This window comes from Bufo bufo, chromosome 4 (assembly GCF_905171765.1).
Source record: "Bufo bufo chromosome 4, aBufBuf1.1, whole genome shotgun sequence".
In the NCBI taxonomy this organism is placed as follows: domain Eukaryota; kingdom Metazoa; phylum Chordata; class Amphibia; order Anura; family Bufonidae; genus Bufo; species Bufo bufo.
Window position 1 is genome coordinate 261,913,298 of NC_053392.1, and position 21,229 is coordinate 261,934,526.

The following is a 21,229-nucleotide window of genomic DNA, read 5'->3' on the forward strand; positions in this document are numbered from 1 at the left end:
TTTTTTCATATTGTGGTGAACGGTAACAATGAGGAAAACATCTAGTAAGGGACGCGGACGCGGACATGGTCGTGGTGGTGTTAGTGGACCCTCTGGTGCTGGGAGAGGTTGTGGCCGTTCTGCCACAGCCACACGTCCTAGTGTACCAAATACCTCAGGTCCCAGTAGACACCAGAATTTACAGCGATATTTGGTGGGGCCCAATGCCGTTCTAAGGATGGTAAGGCCTGAGCAGGTACAGGCATTAGTCAATTGGGTGGCCGACAGTGGATCCAGCACGTTCACATTATCTCCCACCCAGTCTTCTGCAGAAAGCGCACAGATGGCGCCTGAAAAGAAAGCCCCTCAGTCTGTCACATCACCCCCATGCATATCAGGGAAACTGTCTGAGCCTCAACTTATGCAGCAGTCTCTTATGCTGTTTGAAGACTCTGCTGGCAGGGTTTCCCAAGGGCATCCACCTAGCCCTTCCCCAGCGGTGGAAGACATAGAATGCACTGACGCACAACCACTTATGTTTCCTGATGATGAGGACATGGGAATACCACCTCAGCACGTCTCTGATGATGAAACACAGGTGCCAACTGCTGCGTCTTTCTGCAGTGTGCAGACTGAAAAGGAGGTCAGGTAGGAAGACTGGGTGGAAGACGATACAGGGGACAATGAGGTCCTAGACCCCACATGGAATGAAGGTCGTGCCACTGACTTTCAGAGTTCGGAGGAAGAGGCAGTGGTGAGACCGAGCCAACAGCGTAGCAAAAGAGGGAGCAGTGGGCAAAAGCAGAACACCCGCCGCCAAGAGAGTCCGCCTGCTACTGGCCACCGCCATATGGGACCGAGCACCCAAAGGCAGCTTCAAGGAGTTCCCTGGCTTAGCAGTTCTTCAAACAATGTGCTGACGACAAGACCCGAGTGGTTTGTACGCTGTGCCATCAGAGCCTGAAGCGAGGTATTAACGTTTTGAACCTTAGCACAACCTACATGACCAGGAACAAAGCATGAACTGCAGTGGAGTAAACACCTTAAAAACAAGGAACTCACTCAGGCTCCCCCTGATACCTCTTCTGCTGCTGCCTTGGCCTCTTCCTCCACCTCTGGAGGAACGTTGGCACCTGCCGCCCAGCAAACAGAGGATGTACCACCAGCACCACCACCTCTGTCACCAAGCATCTCAACCATGTCACACGGCAGCGTTCAGCTCTCCATCTCACAAACATTTGAGAGAAAGCATAAATTCCCACCTAGCCACCCTCGATCCCTGGCCCTGAATGCCAGCATTTCTAAACTACTGGCCTATGAAATGCTGTCATTCAGGCTGGTGGACACAGATAGCTTCAACAGCTCATGTCGCTTGCTGTCCCACAGTATGTTGTTCCCAGCCGGCACTACTTCTCCAAGAGAGCCGTGCCTTCCCTGCACAACCAAGTATCTGATAAAATCCAAGTGTGCACTGCGACGCCATCTGTGGCTAGGTCCACCTAACCACAGATACGTGGACCAGAAAGCACGGCCAGGGACGATATATCTCCTGACTGGCACACTGTGGGAAAATGTAGTGGCGGCTGCGCCCCAGGCGGGAGAGCAGTTTGGCGCACGTCTCTCCGCCGAAGAGGATCGCAGGGGCAACATTCTTTGCCTCCTGTAGCCTCCTCCTCCTACTCGCTTCCTCCTCCTCTTCTTCCACCTGCTCATCCAGTCAGCCACACACCTTCACCACCAAATTCAGCACAGCCCGGAGTAAACGTCAGCAGGCCATTCTGAAACTCATATGTTTGGGGGACAGGCCCCACACCGCACAGGAGTTGTGGCGGGGTATTGAACAACAGACCGACGAGTGGTTGCTGCCGGTGAGCCTCAAGCCCGGCCTGGTTGTGTGCGATAATGGACGAAATCTCGTTGCAGCTCTGGGACTAGTTTGAAGCACATTCCTTTCCTGGCGCATGTGCTGAATTTGGTGGTGCAGAAGTTCATTCACAACTACCCCGACATGTCAGAGCTGCTTTATAAAGTGCGGTCCGTCTGTGCACGCTTCCGGCGTTCACATCCTGCCGCTGCTCGCCTGTCTGCGCTACAGCGTAACTTCGGCCTTCCCGCTCACCGCCTCATATGCGACGTGCCCACCAGGTGGAACTCCACCTTTCACATGCTGGACAGACTGTGCGAGCAGCAGCAGGCCATAGTGGAGTTTCAGCTGCAGCACGCACGGGTCAGTCGCACTGCGGAACAGCACCACTTCACCACCAATGACTGGGACTCTATGCGAGACCTGTGTGCCCTGTTGCGCTGTTTCGAGTACTCCACCAACATGGCCAGTGGCGATGACACCGTTATCAGCGTTACAATACCACTTCTATGTCTCCTTGAGAAAACACTTAGGGCGATGATGGAAGAGGAGGTGGCCCAGGAGGAGGAGGAGGAAGAGGGGTCATTTTTAGCACTTTCAGGCCAGTCTCTTCGAAGTGACTAAGAGGGATGTTTTTTTGCAACAGCAGAGGCCAGGTACAAATGTGGCCAGACAGGGCCCACTACTGGAGGACGAGGAGGACGAGGATGAGGAGGAGGTGGAGGAGGATGAGGATGAAGCATGTTCACAGCGGGGTCGCACCCAACGCAGCTCGGGCCCATCACTGGTGCGTGGCTGGGGGGAAACGCAGGACGATGACGATACGCCTCCCACAGAAGACAGCTTGTCCTTACCTCTGGGCAGCCTGGCACACATGAGCGACTACATGCTGCAGTGCCTGCGCAACATCAGCAGAGTTGCCCGCATTTTAACGTGTGCGGACTACTGGGTTGCCACTCTACTTGATTCCCGGTACAAAGACAATGTGCCCACCTTACTTCCTGCACTGGATCGTGATAGGAAGATGCGCGAGTACAAGTGCACGTTGGTAGGACGCACTACTGAGAGCATTCCCAAATGTCACAGGGGGAACAATTGGAAGCCCAAGGCGAAGGCAAGAGGAGGAGCAAGAGGTCGCCAACGCAGCTGTGTCACGGCCAGCTCCTCTGAGGGCAGGGTTAGCATGGCAGAGATGTGGAAAAGTTTTGTTACCCACGCACAGCTAACTGCACAACCACCTTATACGGAACGTGTTAGCATGGAGGCAACATTTCACTAACATGTGGAACAGTCGCGTGCACAACCCCTCCAGCGTTTGTCTGAACTAGTGTATTCAGCACGGCAAGGGGGCATCATTACAGACAAACGCAGCCGCTGACTACAGCCAAAGAGGACAAGCGGACGTTCATAAAAAGGAACCAGGGCATGGATCCCTAGGACCTGTCCATCCCTTGTGCTGATTTAGACATTTATACCTACCCTCCCCTTAACTATATATATTTTTGTACTCCAGGGCACTTCCTCATTCAATCCTCTTTTTATTTTCATTTTACCATTATATTGCGGGGCAACCCAAAGTTGAATGAACCTCTCCTCTGTCTGGGTGCCAGGGCCTAAAAATATCTGACAGTGGCCTGTTCCAGTGGTGGGTGACATGAAGCCTGATTCTCTGCTATGACATGAAGCCTGAATCTCTGCTATGGGACCTCTCTCCTCTGTCTTGGTGCCGGGGCCTAAAATTATCTGACAATGGCCTGTTCCAGTGGTGGGTGACATGAAGCATGATTCTCTGCTATGACATGAAGCATGATTCTCAGCTATGGGACCTCTCTCCTCTGTCTGGGTGCCGAGGCCTAAAAATATCTGACAATAGCCTGTTCCAGTGGTGGGTGACATGAAGCCTGATTCTATGCTATGACATGAAGCCTGAATCTCTGCTATATGACCTCTCTCCTCTGTCTTGGTGCCGGGGCCTAAAAATATCTGACAATGGCCTGTTCCAGTGGTAGGAGGCATTAAGCAAGATTCTCTGCTATGACATGAAGCATGATTCTCAGCTATGGGACCTCTCTCCTCTGTCTGGGTGCCGGGGCCTAAAAATATCTGACAATGGCCTGATCCAGTGGTGGGTGACATGAAGCATGATTCTCTGCTATGACATGAAGCCTGATTCTCTGCTATGGGACCTTTCTCCTCTGTCTGGGTGCTGAGGCCTAAAAATATCTGACAATGGCCTGTTCCAGTGGTGGGTGACATGAAGCATGATTCTCTGCTATGACATGAAGCCTGAATCTCTGCTATGGGACCTCTCTCCTCTGTCTGGGTGCCGGGGCCTAAAAATATCTGACAATGGCCTGTTCCAGTGGTGGGTGACATGAAGCATGATTCTCTGCTATGACATGAAGCCTGATTCTCTGCTATGGGACCTCTCTCCTCTGTCTGGGTGCCGGGGCCTAAAAATATCTGACAGTGGCCTGTTCCAGTGGTGGGTGACATGAAGCATGATTCTCTGCTATGACATGAAGCCTGAATCTCTGCTATGGGACCTCTCTCCTCTGTCTGGGTGCCGGGGCCTAAAAATATCTGACAATGGCCTGTTCCAGTGGTGGGTGACATGAAGCATGATTCTCTGCTATGACATGAAGCCTGATTCTCTGCTATGGGACCTCTCTCCTCTGTCTGGGTGCCGGGGCCTAAAAATATCTGACAGTGGCCTGTTCCAGTGGTGGGTGACATGAAGCATGATTCTCTGCTATGACATGAAGCCTGATTCTCTGCTATGGGACCTTTCTCCTTTGTCTGGGTGCTGAGGCCTAAAAATATCTGACAATGGCCTGTTCCAGTGGTGGGTGACATGAAGCATGATTCTCTGCTATGACATGAAGCCTGAATCTCTGCTATGGGACCTCTCTCCTCTGTCTGGGTGCCGGGGCCTAAAAATATCTGACAATGGCCTGTTCCAGTGGTGGGTGACATGAAGCATGATTCTCTGCTATGACATGAAGCCTGATTCTCTGCTATGGGACCTCTCTCCTCTGTCTGGGTGCCGGAGCCTAAAAATATCTGACAATGGCCTGTTCCCGTGGTGGGTGACATGAAGCATGATTCTCTGCTATGACATGAAGCCTGATTCTCTGCTATGGGACCTCTCTCCTTTGTCTGGGTGCCGGAGCCTAAAAATATCTGACAGTGGCCTGTTCCAGTGTTGGGTGACATGAAGCCTGATTCTCTGCTATGACTTGAAGCCTGATTCTCTGCTATGGGACCTCTCTCCTCTGTCTGGGTGCCGGGGCCTAAAAATATCTGACAGTGGCCTGTTCCAGTGTTGGGTGACATGAAGCCTGATTCTCTGCTATGACATGAAGCCTGATTCTCTGCTATGGGACCTCTCTCCAATTGATATTGGTTAATTTTTATTTATTTTATTTTTATTTTTATTCATTTCCTATCCACATTTGTTTGCAGGGGATTTACCTACATTTTGCTGCCTTTTGCAGCCCTCTAGCCCTTTCCTGGGCTGTTTTACAGCCTTTTTAGTGCCAAAAAGGTTTCGGGGGTCCCCATTGACTTCAATGGGGTTCGGGTTCGGGACGAAGTTCGGGTCGAGTTCGGATCCCGAACATTTCCGGGAAGTTCGGCCGAACTTCTTGAACCCGAACATCCAGGTGTTCGCTCAACTCTACTGCTTCACTATGAGATCAAATCGCCAGCACTGAGAAAAGGAAGGGTGTAGGGGAGCTATCAAGCGTGTTAGTCCAACACTTAACCCTTTAGTGACCAAGCCTTTTTGGGCCTTAATGACCAAGCCAGATTTTGGAAATCTGACATGTGTTACTTTAGCAGAGAATAACTTTGTAAAGGTTTTGCACATCAAAGTAATTCTGACATTGTTTTCTCGTCACATATTGTACTTTACTTAGGTGTTCAAATTTTACAGATAAAATATGCAGATCTTTATAAAAAAAATGTTAAAATCTATGAAATTTTTTAAAAAATTTGCATATTTTCCTGTTTTCAACTGCAATATTTCACATACATACAAAAATACTATTCAATATTTTTTTCAAAAATATATTTCCACATCCACTTTATTTTGGCTGCACGTACAAAAAACTTTTACTTTTTCAAAATTTTTGGAGACTTACCTTAACATAAATGTAAAAATTTTTGAAGTACATATTTTTTCCTGCAACAAGCAAAGTTTGCAGAGGCTTATAAGTGTCAGAATAATAGAAACCCCCCAAATGTGACCCCATTTTGAAAACTAGACCTCTTAACGTATTTATCTATGGGTGTAGTGAGTTTTTTTTTACCCCCTAGTCTTTGAAAGAAATTAATGCTAAGAAGGTGAAAATAAATAATTTTCATTTTTTGCACAAAAGTGTCAATTTAAACTGACTTTTTTTCTACAAAGCACATGAAAATGAAGAAATACACCCCAAAATGTATCAACCCATTTCTCCTGTCTTCAGAAATACCCCCATTGTGGCCCTAATCTTTTGTCTTGACACACGGCAGGACCCAAACATAAAGGAGCACCCAGTGGCTTTCAGAACACAAAATTTGCTTGAAAATGTTTTAGGCCCCATTGCACACTTGTAATGGCATTGAGCTGCCAAAACAATAGAAAACCCCCATAAATGACCCCATTTTGAAAACTACGGGATAAGGTGACAGTTTTATTGATACTATTCTGGTTACATATGATTTTTAATCGCTCTTTATTATGTTTTTTGTTAGGCAAGGTTACCAAAAATGGCCATTCTGGCACAGTTTTTATTTTTTGTTTTTTAGAATGTTCATCTTACAGGTTAGATCACGTGCTATTTTTATAGAGCAGGTTGTTACGGATGCGTTTATATCAAATTTGTATACTTTCTTTGTTTGCTTGTTTCACTTTTCCATAATAAAGCATTTTTGAAAAAAAATTATGTTGTGTCTCCATTTTCTGAAAGCCATATTTTTTTTATTCTTTGGGTGATTGTCTTAGGTAGGGTGTTATTTTTTTGTGTGATGAGGTTACGGCTTGATTGGTACTTTTTTGGGGTACATATGACTTTTTGATAACTTGGTATTACACTTTGTGATGTAAGGTGACAAAAAATGGCTTAAATTTTTTTTTTTTATGGTGTTCACCGTCCGGAGAAGGTAACATGACTATTTCATAAATCAGGTCGTTACAGACGCGGTGATATCAAACATGTGTAGTATATTTTCTTTTTAAAATTTTTAATCAATTATAAATGTGCGGCTAGAAGAAGAAATTAGATTATTTAAAAATATATACAGTACAGACCAAAAGTTTGGACACACCTTCTCATTCAAAGAGTTTTCTTTATTTTCATGACTATGAAGGCATCAAAACTATGAATTAACACATGTGGAATTATATACATAACAAACAAGTGTGAAACAACTGAAAATATGTCATATTCTAGGTTCTTCAAAGTAGCCACCTTTTGCTTGGATTACTGCTTTGCACACTCTTGGCGTTCTCTTGATGAGCTTCAAGAGGTAGTCCCCTGAAATGGTCTTCCAACAGTCTTGAAAGAGTTCCCAGAGATGCTTAGCACTTGTTGGCCCTTTTGCCTTCACTCTGCGGTCCAGCTCACCCCAAACCATCTCGATTGGGTTCAGGTCCGGTGACTTTGGAGGCCAGGTCATCTGGCGCAGCACCCCATCACTCTCCTTCATGGTCAAATAGCCCTTACTTTCAAAGTTTTCCCAATTTTTTGGCTGACTGACTGTCCTTCATTTCTTAAAGTAATGATGGCCACTCGTTTTTCTTTACTTAGCTGCTTTTTTTTTGCCATAATACAAATTCTAACGTCTATTCAGTAGGACTATCAGCTGTGAATCCACCTGACTTCTCCTCAACGCAACTGATGGTCCCAACCCCATTTATAAGGCAAGAAATCCCACTTATTAAACCTGACAGGGCACACCTGTGAAGTGAAAACCATTTCAGGGGATTACCTCTTGAAGCTTATCAAGAGAATGCCAAGAGTGTGCAAAGCAGTAATCCAAGCAAAAGGTGGCTACTTTGAAGAACCTAGAATATGACATATTTTCAGTTGTTTCACATTCGTTTGTTATGTATATAATTCCACATGTGTTAATTCATAGTTTTGATGCCTTCAGTGTGAATCTACAATTTTCATAGTCATGAAAATAAAGAAAACTCTTTGAATGAGAAGGTGTGTCCAAACTTTTGGTCTGTACTGTATATTTAACCTTTTTTCACTTTTTTTTATTTTTTGGACCCAGACCCACTTAGTTCTTGAAGATCCAGTGTGTCTGATGCCTCTATAATACACTGCAGTACACTATACAGTGTACTGCAGTGTATTGTGATTTTACACTTAGCCTGATCAAGCTCCTGCCTTTAGCAGGAGCCTGATCAGGTTTAGCTACACTTTGAGAATTGGGCAATATTCATTAGGGCTTGGGCCCTGGATCTTTTGAGACCCTAGCAACGCCCCTGATTTAAACCTTTGTCAAGCATGTTCATACACTTTAATAGCAAGCTGGCTGTAGCATGACATGCTATTGAAGTGCACGAACATGATTGACAAAGGTCTACATACTCCCTAAGCCCGAAACGTTACTGTACTACCTTGCAATAATGTTATTATATAAAGATTCTCATGTGAACACTACATATGTTGGAGTGCTGTCTAAAATTGTGTATATATAGTAGAAGGGAAGGGGGAAGGAGACAGTGGATAAGGAAGGGTAAATATAGGTTGCACAATAGTTTTCTAGTTGAACATTTATTTCTTTATTAAGGAGACAGCAGGACTCATTGATGATTTTCTTCATTATTTTAGCTAATTACTATAGCAATGAAAACACTTCATAATGTTCAGCTTTATTTCTATAAATGAAATTCAGTCATTATTTAATTCTTAAACAAATTCAGACCTGTTAGTGTAAATTAGGCCTCTCGGGAAGCTGAGGCATATTTTATGGAGATTACAAGTCTCCTGTAGATGTGAACATCTGGAAGTTTTGCAGTGTTGCATGTACAAATAAGAATAGAAGCAGTTTAATGTAATTCCCCTAAGAATCTGATATATATATATATACACATATATATATATATATATATATATATATATATATATACACATACAATACAATAAATTAAGTATACACATACATGTGTTTTACAATTATTACAGGAAACTATTTTTATAATATAAGAACAAAAATCATTTTACTTTCTCTGATGGTTACAAGTCCTTGGTTTGGCACTTTTTGAACAGATCTGTGTCTTGGGTTAAAAAAAAGTTTATATTATATGATTTGGTACCCATCTATAGCATCTATAGCAGCTCTGATACTAACTTTAAATGTTATAAAATGCTAATATGAGAATCAAAGTTGGCTTGGTACATGAAACTAGGTCCCCCCACCTCCAAACTCTCATACATGTGTTACAAAGCGAAAGTAAGATGCCTGGTAACGTGATATGTCCAAAAATAATCGCCAACCAATCAGCATATAGCCATCCCCTGTGATGACACAGCCCTATAAAAGCCTCATCCACCCTGTCTCTGCCATTTTACTGTGAACCAAGAACATATGTGCTAAGCACTAGGGACAGTGGATAGCAAAGCTTTTATTTGTAGAATATTGGATAGAGGCAGTTGAGGGGCAGTGTAGGGAAATCATAGGCAGAGTTTTAGGAAAAGCATAGGGAGACTGAAGGGACAGTTCAGGGACAGTGCAGGCTCAGTGTAATCACCCTGTGCATCATGTTTATCTGCTGCGCCACTCATTCTTAATCTGTTCTGCTATACATAGACTTACTGTGCATCAGACTTAGTCTCAACAGGCGGTCTCATATATAGGCTTGTTTACCTAGTTAATTTGCTGCGCCATTTATACTTAATCTGTTCACATATTCATAGACTTACTGTGCATGAGACTCATTAACAACCGGCAGCCTAATATATATGCACATTTACCTAGTTCGCTCTACTGCACCTATAATTAATCTGTTCAGTTAAAAATAGACTTAGTGTGCATTAGACTCATTGTCAACATGCGGTCTAATATATAGGTGCATTTACCTGATTCATCTGCTATGCCATTAATAATTAATCTATTCAATTATACATAGACTTACTGTGTATCAGACTTGACAACAGACAGTCTAATATATAGGCGCATTTACCTAGTTAATCTGCTGTGCCATTAATACTTAATCTGCTCTATTATACATAGACTCATTTTTAACAGGCAGTCTAATATATAGGCACTTTTACCTAGTTCATCTGTTGATCTGTTCTGTTATACATCAACTTAGTGTGCATCAGTCTTATTGTCAACCGGCGGTCTAATTCATAGGCGCATTTACCTAGTTCATCTGCTGCGCCTTTAATAATTAATCTGTTCAGTTAAAAATAGACTTAGTGCATCAGACTATCAACAGGCGATGTAATATATAAGCGCATTCACCTAGTTAATTTGAGGCGCCATTCATAATTAATCTGTTCTTTTATACATAGACTTTGTGTATCAGACTCATTGTCAACAGGCAGTGTAATATATAGGCACATTTACCTAGTTCATCTGCTGTGCCTTTTAAGAGGTTATCCAACCCCTATTATGACCCCCTAAAGCTTGGGCCCCCAGCCGATCAGCTGTTTGAGGAGACGTGCATAGTGCACATGTGCAGTGTCCCTTCTGTGGCGGCAGCAGCAGCCGCAGCAACCGGCCATAGCTGCCACTGTAATCCTATGGTTGTGTTTTGACCAACAATTCAGCTGTACTAGAATGGTTGACTAGCTCTTCAACATCATCTTAAATAACAACAGATACACACAGCCAGGAATCTGACACCAAACTTATTTGGCATCTCCCAGGAACAAATTAGTGAGGACAGTTAGCAGCTGTAGGCCAGCACAGACTTGGAGAGGTCTGCTATTTCCTTCCTTAGGCATGCAACTAGCAATGATGACTTTCCGTTGGGAGCATGTGTTGCAAGCGGTCAGTGAGATTGGTGGGGGTGACATAAGTGACCAACAGACAGTAGTGGATGATGATTTAGCCGATCGCACATAGGAGCCAATTTAAGAGTGGGCATCACTAGGGGGTGAGGGTGGCAGCAGGCCCATGAGACAGCAGAGGGTAACAGCATGCTGATGAGCCAGCAGGGTGGAAGCTGTGGGAGTTCTGGAGCCAAACACAACCACAATAGACTGTCTACTACTCATGAGACTACCTGTCAGGAAACTATCCGTGCACGGGTTCATAAATGCAGCAGCAGGCAGTCAGCATGGAATGGTGGAGATACAATTGCCATACTTGCTAGTGTAGTAATTTTTTATCAAGTCGCTGGAGGACATTAGCATGGCAATATGCAGGATATATGGGCAGTAGGTAAAGCCTGGTAAGGTGCTAGTATTGGCACCACGGCCCTGCATCAACACTTGGAGCGTCACGATAAAATGGCCTGGGAAAAAACGAGGCAATAATGTAGTGGTACAGCCTGACGCAGCAATCACTGCACCTCCCAGCATCCCACACCCACTCTCCAGCAGTCAGGGCTCCTCAACCTCAACAGAAGGAAGCTATAGTTCATTCCCTTCATCTATTGCTTCTGATGCTCCTCCTCTTCCTCATACAACAGTATGCGTGCACTCACCCAACAGTGCAGAAGCTGAACATGCACCTGGCCAAGTTGCTGGTACTACAGTCCCTCCCTTTCCCTTATCATATAGTTGACTCTACATATTTCAGAAAACTGATAGCTTGTGCCAAGACAAGGTGGAGAGTCCTAAGCCATCACTACTTCTCTAAAAAAGCTGTATTAGTCCTGGATATGTACGTACAGAAGAAGGTGGGTCAATCCTTGAGCCTGTTGGTGTCTGGTACAGTCCATGCCAGCGCTGACCATTGAAGGCGGATGCTTAAACTACAGTATCTGCTTTTTTTGACCTGTTATTCTGACAGATCAGAAGAAAGGAAAAATAAACAGTGATGTGTACCTAGCCTTACTGCTGACACCCTCTCCACTGTCATGGGGCCACTACTTGAATCTTGGGCCACTGCACGGTTAGGTCCAGATAAATTAGAGCTGATGCTAACGTTGACTTGTAAGAGTTTACACTTCTGTTATTTAGTCGGTTATTTCCATCACTTATTGTGAGGCAAATTCAGTAGCCAAACCTAATCTCAGATTAGGTATCATAAATAGATCTGCACATGTTCTGTGGGTTTGGCCTGCTCCTGCTTTGGGCGACAATAACTGATGAGAATAACTGACCAAATAAGTGAAGTGTGAATAAAGCCTAATAGTGATGCACAGTCATTCTACAGCTAACAGAAGGGATGCAAACGTATGTGTTTGCACTGCCACAACATGGAATAAAAGAACCCTTTTTTCTACACTACTTTATTTACACTGCCTCCATGTCCTTGTTTTGTTCCGCTAAAGAGTCATTGGGACTCCTGCAGGGGCACGAAGCATATATATATTTTGCTGTACTGAAGGATGCTTTTTTTTGTTTAGCTAGGAGCTATCTAGGAATGTTGGTTGCCTGCACAATGATGCGCACATCTATATATGTGACCTGCATGGCATTCTGACACACAATAACTGTTTCGCTACCATAAAGGACTAGATATGTATGTTGCTGCACTTCATAGTGATGTACACCAGGATACACTCTCCTTAAAGTTTAACTACAGGCTGGGGTAGACCTGATTTAACATGCTTCGTGCCAAATGAATTCATAATGAAGCAATTATTTTTTTTTTTATTAATCAAAGCGACTGAATTTAATTTTTGAAAACTTCACTTATCTCTAATTGTAATGACTTTTAGGCAACAGTATAAAAGCTGTTATTTGAGCTATACAAAACATTATACAGGGTGGGCCATTTATATGGATACACCTTAATAAAATGGGAATGTTTGGTGATATTAACTTCCTGTTTGTGGCACATTAGTATATGTGAGGGGGGAAACTTTTCATGATGGGTGGTGACCATAGCGGCCATTTTGAAGTCGGACATTTTGAATCCAACTTTAGTTTTTTCAATAGGGAGATCGTCATGTGACACATCAAACTTATTAGGAATTTCACAAGAAAAACAATGGTGTGCTTGATTTTAACGTAGCTTTATTCTTTCATGAGTTATTTACAAGTTTCTGACCACTTATAAAATGTGTTCAATGTGCTGCCCATTGTGTTGGATTGTCAATGCAACCCTCTTCTCCCGCTCTTCACACACTGATAGCAACACCGCAGGAGAAATGCTAGCACAGGTTTCCAGTATCCGTAGTTTCAGGTGCTGCATATCTCGTATCTTCACAGCATAGACAATTGCTTTCAGATGACCCCAAAGATAAAAGTCTAAGGGGGTCAGATCGGGAGACCTTGGGGGCCATTCAACTGGCCCACGACGACCAATCCACTTTCCAGGAAACTGTTCATCTAGGAATGCTCGGACCTAAAACCCATAATGTGGTGGTGTACCATCTTGCTGGAAAAACTCAGGGAACGTGCCAGCTTCAGTGCATAAAGAGGGAAACACATCATCATGTAGCAATTTCGCATATCCAGTGGCCTTGAGGTTTCCATTGATGAAGAATGGCCCCACTATCTTTGTACCCCATATACCACACCATACCATCAATTTTTTAGTTCCAACAGTCTTGGAGGGATCTATCCAATGTGGGTTAGTCTCAGACCAATAGCGGTGGTTTTGTTTGTTAACTTCACCATTCACATAAAAGTTTGCCTCATCACTGAACAAAATCTTCTGCGTAAACTGAGGGTCCTGTTCCAATTTTTGTTTTGCCCATTCTGCAAATTCAGTGCGCCGATCTGGGTCATCCTCGTTGAGATGCTGCAGTAGCTGGAGTTTGTAAGGGTGCCATTTGTGAGTAGCTAATATCCACCGAAGGGATGTTCGACTAATGCCACTCTCCAGTGACATGCTGTGGGCTCTTGCTGAATGAAGCTAGGACAGCCACTGATGTTTCTTCATTAGAGACAGATTTCATGTGTCCACATTTTGGCAAATCCAACACTGAACCAGTTTCACGAAACTTAGCAAGCAGTTTGCTAACTGTAGCATGGGAGATGGGTGGTCTCGTAGGGTGTCTTGCATTGAAATCTGCTGCAATGACCCGGTTACTGCGTTCACCAGACATCAACACAATTTCTATCCGCTCCTCACGTGTTAACCTCGGCGACATGTCAATGGCTGTAAACAAAGAGAAACTTGTAAATAACTCATGAAAGAATAAAGTTACGTTAAAACCAAGCACACCATTGTTTTTCGCGTGGAATTCCCAATAAGTTTGATGTGTCACATGACCCTCTTCCTATTGAAAAAAACAAAAGTTGGATTCAAAATGGCCGACTTCAAAATGGCCGCCATGGTCACCACCCATCTTGAAAAGTTTCCCCCCTCACATATACTAATGTGCCACAAACAGGAAGTTAATATCACCAACCATTCCCATTTTATTAAGGTGTATCCATATAAATGGCCCACCCTGTACATTGGGCATTACAGCACATGGCCTAAAATTTTTTCACTGTGGCTCAGGTTGTTGCTCAGACAATATAAAGTGTGTGTTAACAGCAGCCGTAGTGTACAGATAGCAGTGAATTCCTTTCTGTGAGGCAGAAACTGCACAGAACTGGGAGTTCCTCAGATCCTGATTGTTAAAGGGGTTATCCAGGAATAGATAGTTATGACTTAGGGCTCGTTCACACGACCGTGCCATGTTTTGCAGGTCCGCAAAACACGGATGCCGCACGTGTGCCTTCCACAATTTGCAGAACGTACGGCCCTTTATAGAAATGCCTATTCTAGTCCGCAAAATGGACAAGCATAGAACATGACTCATAACTTTTGGGGGACCACAGAACGGAGCAATGGATGCGGACACTACACGGAGTGCTGTCCCCATCTTTTGCGGCCCCATAGAAGTGAATGGGTCCGCACCCGAGCCGCAAAAAATGCAGCTCGGGTGCGGATCAAAACCACGGTCGTGTGAACGAGCCCTTATCCTCAGAATCAGTATCAGATCTGCTGGAGTGGAACACCAAGGACCTCCACCAATTAGCTATTAGAAGAGGCCTTAAGAACTGCAGCCTCTTTCTAGGCCAGTGACATCACTGTATATCGGTTATATGACCTAGTTGCAGTTCAGCCCCATTCAAGTCAAGAGCTGCAATACCAAGCAATGCCACTATACGATGCATGGCGTTGTCTTTGGAAAGCTGCCAGGAGCCTGCATCGCTCATCAGAGCTTTGGTGAGGGCAGAAAATCCCTGAAATAGCTGATTGGTGTGGATGCTGGGACTTGGACCCCCATCATCATGTTTTATAGGAAAATCGCTTTAAGGCCTCCTGCCCGTTGCCGTATTGCGCACACATTTGCGGATCCACAATACACAAGCGCAGTTCCGTGCGCATTCTGCATCATGGATGCGGACCCATTCACTTCAATGGTTCCGCGAATCCGGAGATGCGGAATGGTGCGGAACGGAAGCACGGAACGCTTCTGTGGGGTTTCGTCCCGTACTTCCGTTCGGCAAAAAGATAGAGCATGTCCTATCTTTTTGCAGAACGGGCGGATCGCGGACCCATTAAAGTGAATGGGTCCACGATCCGCTACGGCTGCCCCACGGTTGGTGTTCGTGCATTGCGGCCCGCAGCTCGGCCACGGGGCGCACACGTTTGTGTGCAGGAGGCCTAAAGCAGCAGCTAGGCCATCATTAGACAGCCAAGCACCCTCTTTAGGATGGCACAGGGCAATCATTCAATACATATTCTACATTGCCTTAAAAACATAGCACTGTCGAATAAGTTGTCTTAAAAAGATATATTGGCATTCATTAAAGGAGATTAACCAGATTCTGAGACTTTAACTTTACTCACATTTTATCTTTATTTAGCTGTATATAGTTACATTTAGTGTTCATTCACATGTTGCAGAAACACTATACAAATTGCCATGCTTCTCTTCAATGGCGACCATGGCACATGTTGCAGAAACCCTGCAGATTTTCTGTTGCGAAACTGCATCCATAAAATCTGCAGCAGTTTATAGTACCAGGAAAGGGAATGAGTTATTAGCAATTCTTCTGCATGTTGCGGAAAAAAATTCTCTGTTGGAAATTGGCCTGTTGTGCAGATTTAAAATCTGCAGCAAGTCAATTTGTACTGCAGATTTTCTTTGCAGATTTAAATCTTTAAATTGCAAAGAGCAATATCTGCAGTGTTTCCGCAATATGTGAACATACTGATTATATCGTCTGCAGAAGGCCAAACTGTCAGAGAACTATTTCAGGCATTTGGTAGGACTTTGCTATAAAGGATCAATTCTAAGGAAACTTCTCTTATGAAATCCAGTTCTTTTGAAAACTTTAAATTATATTACCAGTGATAACACATCAGCAAAGATGGATAAAGTCAAAACAGAGCTGGAGGCAAAATAGCACTTTCAGAGCCTACAATCTTCTACCACAAATAATCCAAATTCCACAGTGTCACTTCTTATGCTAAATGTAATCATGACTCCTCAAAGAAGACCTTGGCTTATAACATTAAAACATAACTTTTACTGATTATGGTTAAAAGAAAAAAAAAACACAGTGCTCAAAACCACGGTGAGGAAAAAAAAAAAGGTAATAAAACCTTCGAACTGAGGTAGAAAATAACCGGTAATAAATGGAAAGATCTTACCAGTTCCTTGATGGTATATTCAGGTGGATATCTACTTTTCAACCGTCCTGGATGGTCAGATGGTTGTCATAATAAGGGAAAGTGGGGGTCTGTATTAGTACTGTGAATCTTCAGGGGACATAAAGCTACATAGCCCTCCAAGGCAATACCCTAAATATTGGCTGGGATAGGGGTTATGGCGTGCCTAATAGGACCCTGTATATGGCTGGTGGCAGTTGAATGATGGAACTGAGCTTGTGTGTCCACCTCAACAAGGTGGACAGAGATAAGGAAAATAACAAACAGCAGGGTGGAGCTATACAGATACATTTATTCACAAACTTTGTGGCCATACTAAATTGTAATTACTTGCCATTACAAAAGTATCAGATCCAGGGGATGGTTAAAAAAAATTTGAATATGATTTGTGAAACAGACCCTTTAAAATTGACACCGGGGGGGGCAAAAATTATAGCAAAATTCTGAAAAAGTACCAAATTTGTCGTCAACCACTGAGATAAATCTGGCACATCTTTTTCAAGTTTACACTGTCTAAATCTCAGACTGTATTAGTAAATCTGCCTCATTGGGGAATTATCAGGACTGACATTTCATATACCAGTGTGCTCTAATTTATGGGATGTGGGATGAGCTACAACCTCTTAATAAATTAGAACTATTATCAAATAAGAAAAGGCTCCACCAGCAAACTACTTTGAGCACACCTATCAGTTACCCAGCTGAAAAAAGAGATCAAATCAATAGAAAATATAGGCTGGCTCACAGTATTTTTGCATTAAAATTTTTATTAATACACTAAATTAAATGACTTTTACCATCATACAACATACATACATGCATACATGTGTAAATATAGGTATATAAGTGCGGAGCTCACGCACAATCCTATATATTTGGAGTACTCCTAATAGGACCAAATGGCTAGAGTGAGGCTGCAAGAGATATTCAAATGAACCGCTTGTATGTCCAGGACATGGATGGCAAATTGCCAGGTGATTGAAACAAAAGTTCAAACAAAGATTACAAAATGTCCTTGCTGTATTCTCATCAAGAGAGGTTCTGCATTCACATAACCTGTAACAGATCTTAGCCGCAACTGTTAGGCAGTGCTCCACTTACTTTTTCGCTTGCGGAGCAAGATTTCAGTCAAGCTCACTCAGCGTCTCACGTGTCCAGCCAATAAATTAGGCACATCTCTTCTATATGTCAGAAAGTCAAAGTTGTGCCACCTAGGAGCTGTTATAGATTTCAGCTATAATTTTTGCCAGTCTCTAGAGTAAATTGTAGCAAATTTACTGGACCTTGGGAGGCCATGCACCTCCCATTAAGCCCCATCCATGCCAACGTTTTAGAAAAGTGACAAGCATGGCGTAATGCCCTAAAAAGTCACTTTTTTTTTTCATTGTTCTGCAAAAATTAGCAAATTTTTTATGCCAATTTACTGATGTAAAGTGGTTAATAAATGTTATTATGTCCAATGATTGCTGGTTGTCAATGTGTGTATCCTGCTAGTATTCCTTGGTTTCCAGTATGGTAATTTGTATGTACTAAGTCTTGTCACTGGCAGACTAATAGACACATTGGTCGTTGATGATTATTCTTATCTAAAATGTTCTTGGATGAATATCAATGGAATTTAATATCCTATCTGTATTTTTGAGATTAACACCATTTTAAGTCACCTTTTCTCTAGCAACCGATGGTTTGCTACTGGTTTTGACCTCCACAGTTCTGAATACTAGTGATGAGCAGCATAGACAATATACGAATTCACAATATTTCTGGCCACATTTTTGCAATAAGTTCACAAATTTAGGATTGCGAAAATCAGTAATGTAATATGTGCATATTGCACGTGCAATTTTATTACCTATAACATATAATAAACAGACAAATACACAGAGGCTGTATGCCAATAACCTATCCATAAGACAGTCAGCACACCTTACAATGGCAGCCTTGTGCACTATGAGACATTCAATTCCAGCTCCCATCTGACTGAGAGCCAGTAAGCCTCAAATTTGCTTGATTTAAGTTGGATGGCTTGGGGGACCTGTGCACCTAGATCATTATCATTAGGGTGACAAAAATTATTATTATATATTTTTTTTTGGATGCCAGCTAACTCTTCTCTCACTGCTTAGGAAGGGTGAATACAAATTTTCAGTTTTCTAATTGTCCTAATATTATATTCAATAACCTTTCTATACTGTTTTGTCATGTAAACATGCAAATTAGAAGAATCTGCCTTGTCTCTCAGCTGAAACACTATTTGCATGTCTTTCCCATATTCAAGTTTATGCAAATGAGTTTACATGACAAAACAGTATAGAAAGGTTATTGAATATAATATTAGGACAATTAGAAAACAGAATTTTTTTTTATGCAGCTTTACCTAAGCAGTGAGAGAAGAGTTAGCTGCATCCCAATTTTTTTTTACAATTTATGTCATACTAATGATAATTATCTAGGTGCACATGTCCCCCCAAGACATCCAACTTAAAGCAAGCAACTTTGAGGCTTACTGGCTCTCAGTCAGATGAGAGCTGGTTTATGAATGCCTCAGACGGATGGAACGTTTAGGAGTTTATAGAACTTGATTAGAAAGTATGTCAATAAAGTCCAATGATAAAGGGATGGAACGTTTGAGAGTGATAAAATAGTAAATATTCCTATCTGAGGAAAAAAAAAAAAAAAGCTGGTCCTGGGCAATAACATAGCCCATGATGATTATCCGAGGTTGATTATTGCTAGTTGTTCTCATATTGCACAAGGCTGCCATTGTAAGGTATGCTGACTGTACCTGTCTCATGATAGGTTGTTGGCATAATATCCTTTGTGTGATTGTCTGTTATATGTAAAAATTTAATAATATAAAACATCTATAAAATAAAATTATTAGTGATAGTTAAAAAACACTTCTAAATAAAAATGTATTAAAGATAGGTTAAAAAACACTTCTAATTCTAATGAAAATGTAATTAAAAGTTAGTTTAAAAACACTTCTAATAAAAATATTTTAATAATAGGTCAAATAATAATTAGAAAAAGATATGGAAGATAGATAGCATAATAAGGATTAAAAAAAGAATATTCGCAATTACTAAGATTAAGCATTATATTCTAGATCTTAGCGAATGCTGATATTCTAGATAACACAACTAAATAAATCTAAACTAAGGGCTGGTATACATCAGCATATGAGACAGACAATTGTTGGGAAGCAGCATTCCTTCCTGACAATTGCCTGCTCGTTATGGAGGAGACCACTGTAAATTACATGCAGATATCTCCTCCACAGTATCGAGAGGGAGCAATCGTTAATTGCCATAGCTCATCCCCATACAGAAGTCATTATTTGCCCACAGCAACCGCCGGCAAATGATGTTTTTAAACCTGTTTTTAACCTGAATGCCAGATGAATGAGGATAATTGTCAGCACTATTACACACAGGCAGATCATCGCTAATGAGCGTTTCTACAAATCTTGTTAGCAATGATCTGCCTGACTATCGCTAGGGTCTAATACAGACTTAGCATTGATAGGAGAGATAGGGGGGGTAGAGTCAATGATGTTTCTTCATTCAATGAGTATAAGCCCCAGTGCATCTACCTTGACTGAATAATACCAATATGAGTCTATGACATGTTGAATATTTCTACAAATGAAGGGTCACTTTAAGTCCGAAGTGGAATAATGATTTACGCACCAGAGGTCTTTTAAGTCAACTAACATTCTAATGAATGGGTGGTCAGCTTTCTGATTATGTCTTATGGCAGACATGAGGAAGATATTGTGATGCCACTATTCACCACAACAATGACATCACCATGCTTTCCTTATTCTTAGTTTGTGGGCAATCAGATGGCATGAACAAGGTTTCCTGATCAAGAAATTTTCTCCTAGAATTTGATTTGCCCCCAAAAAAAATGTTTGGAAACATCGTTTTGCAGCTTTGCAGAAGTTTCAATGATAAGTTGTCTTGTCAGTTCGGGAACCTGCTGCCAACACCTTCAGTCTACATGAAGTACTGCAATTTTGCTCTTTTATTGACATGTTTATCCCAAACTATGTTACATAATTGATAAAAAAAAATAAGAAAACTACATGCAAATACAGAGCACAAATGTGTTAGTAAATTTCAAGTGTAATATAAATATTAGCAATTGCAAGAGCTAGAAGAGCTATTTATGTTCACCTCTCATAAGTAATGCAATACATTTACCCAACTATTTAACCAGTCTCTTGAGCTTCTTCTGCTAGAATAATATATATATGAATAGTTTATTATCAATATGTGATTCTCAATAGTGAAATATTATTGCACAAAAACTTCTTATAGAGGGAAAGTCTAAAAAAGGCACTGTAATGTTTGCCTGAACGAAAGATTAATATTTGTTCAATTTCCGTAAGGAAAATAGTGTGCTTTAATAAATGTCTAATATTTCAACTGATGAATTTCCATGGAGACAAAGGAACAAGGACACATTCAGAGACACAAATGTCTTAATAAAACAATTAAAGGCAAAGACATGTATCTAAAGATCATTAGCATAAAGCAAGTATTCCTTTTTGTCCATTTGTCCATGTATAGTCCAAACAGTCTTACTTCTTGCAGCTTTAAATATTGTTGAATTGCATTTATTATTGTGCTAATTATCAAT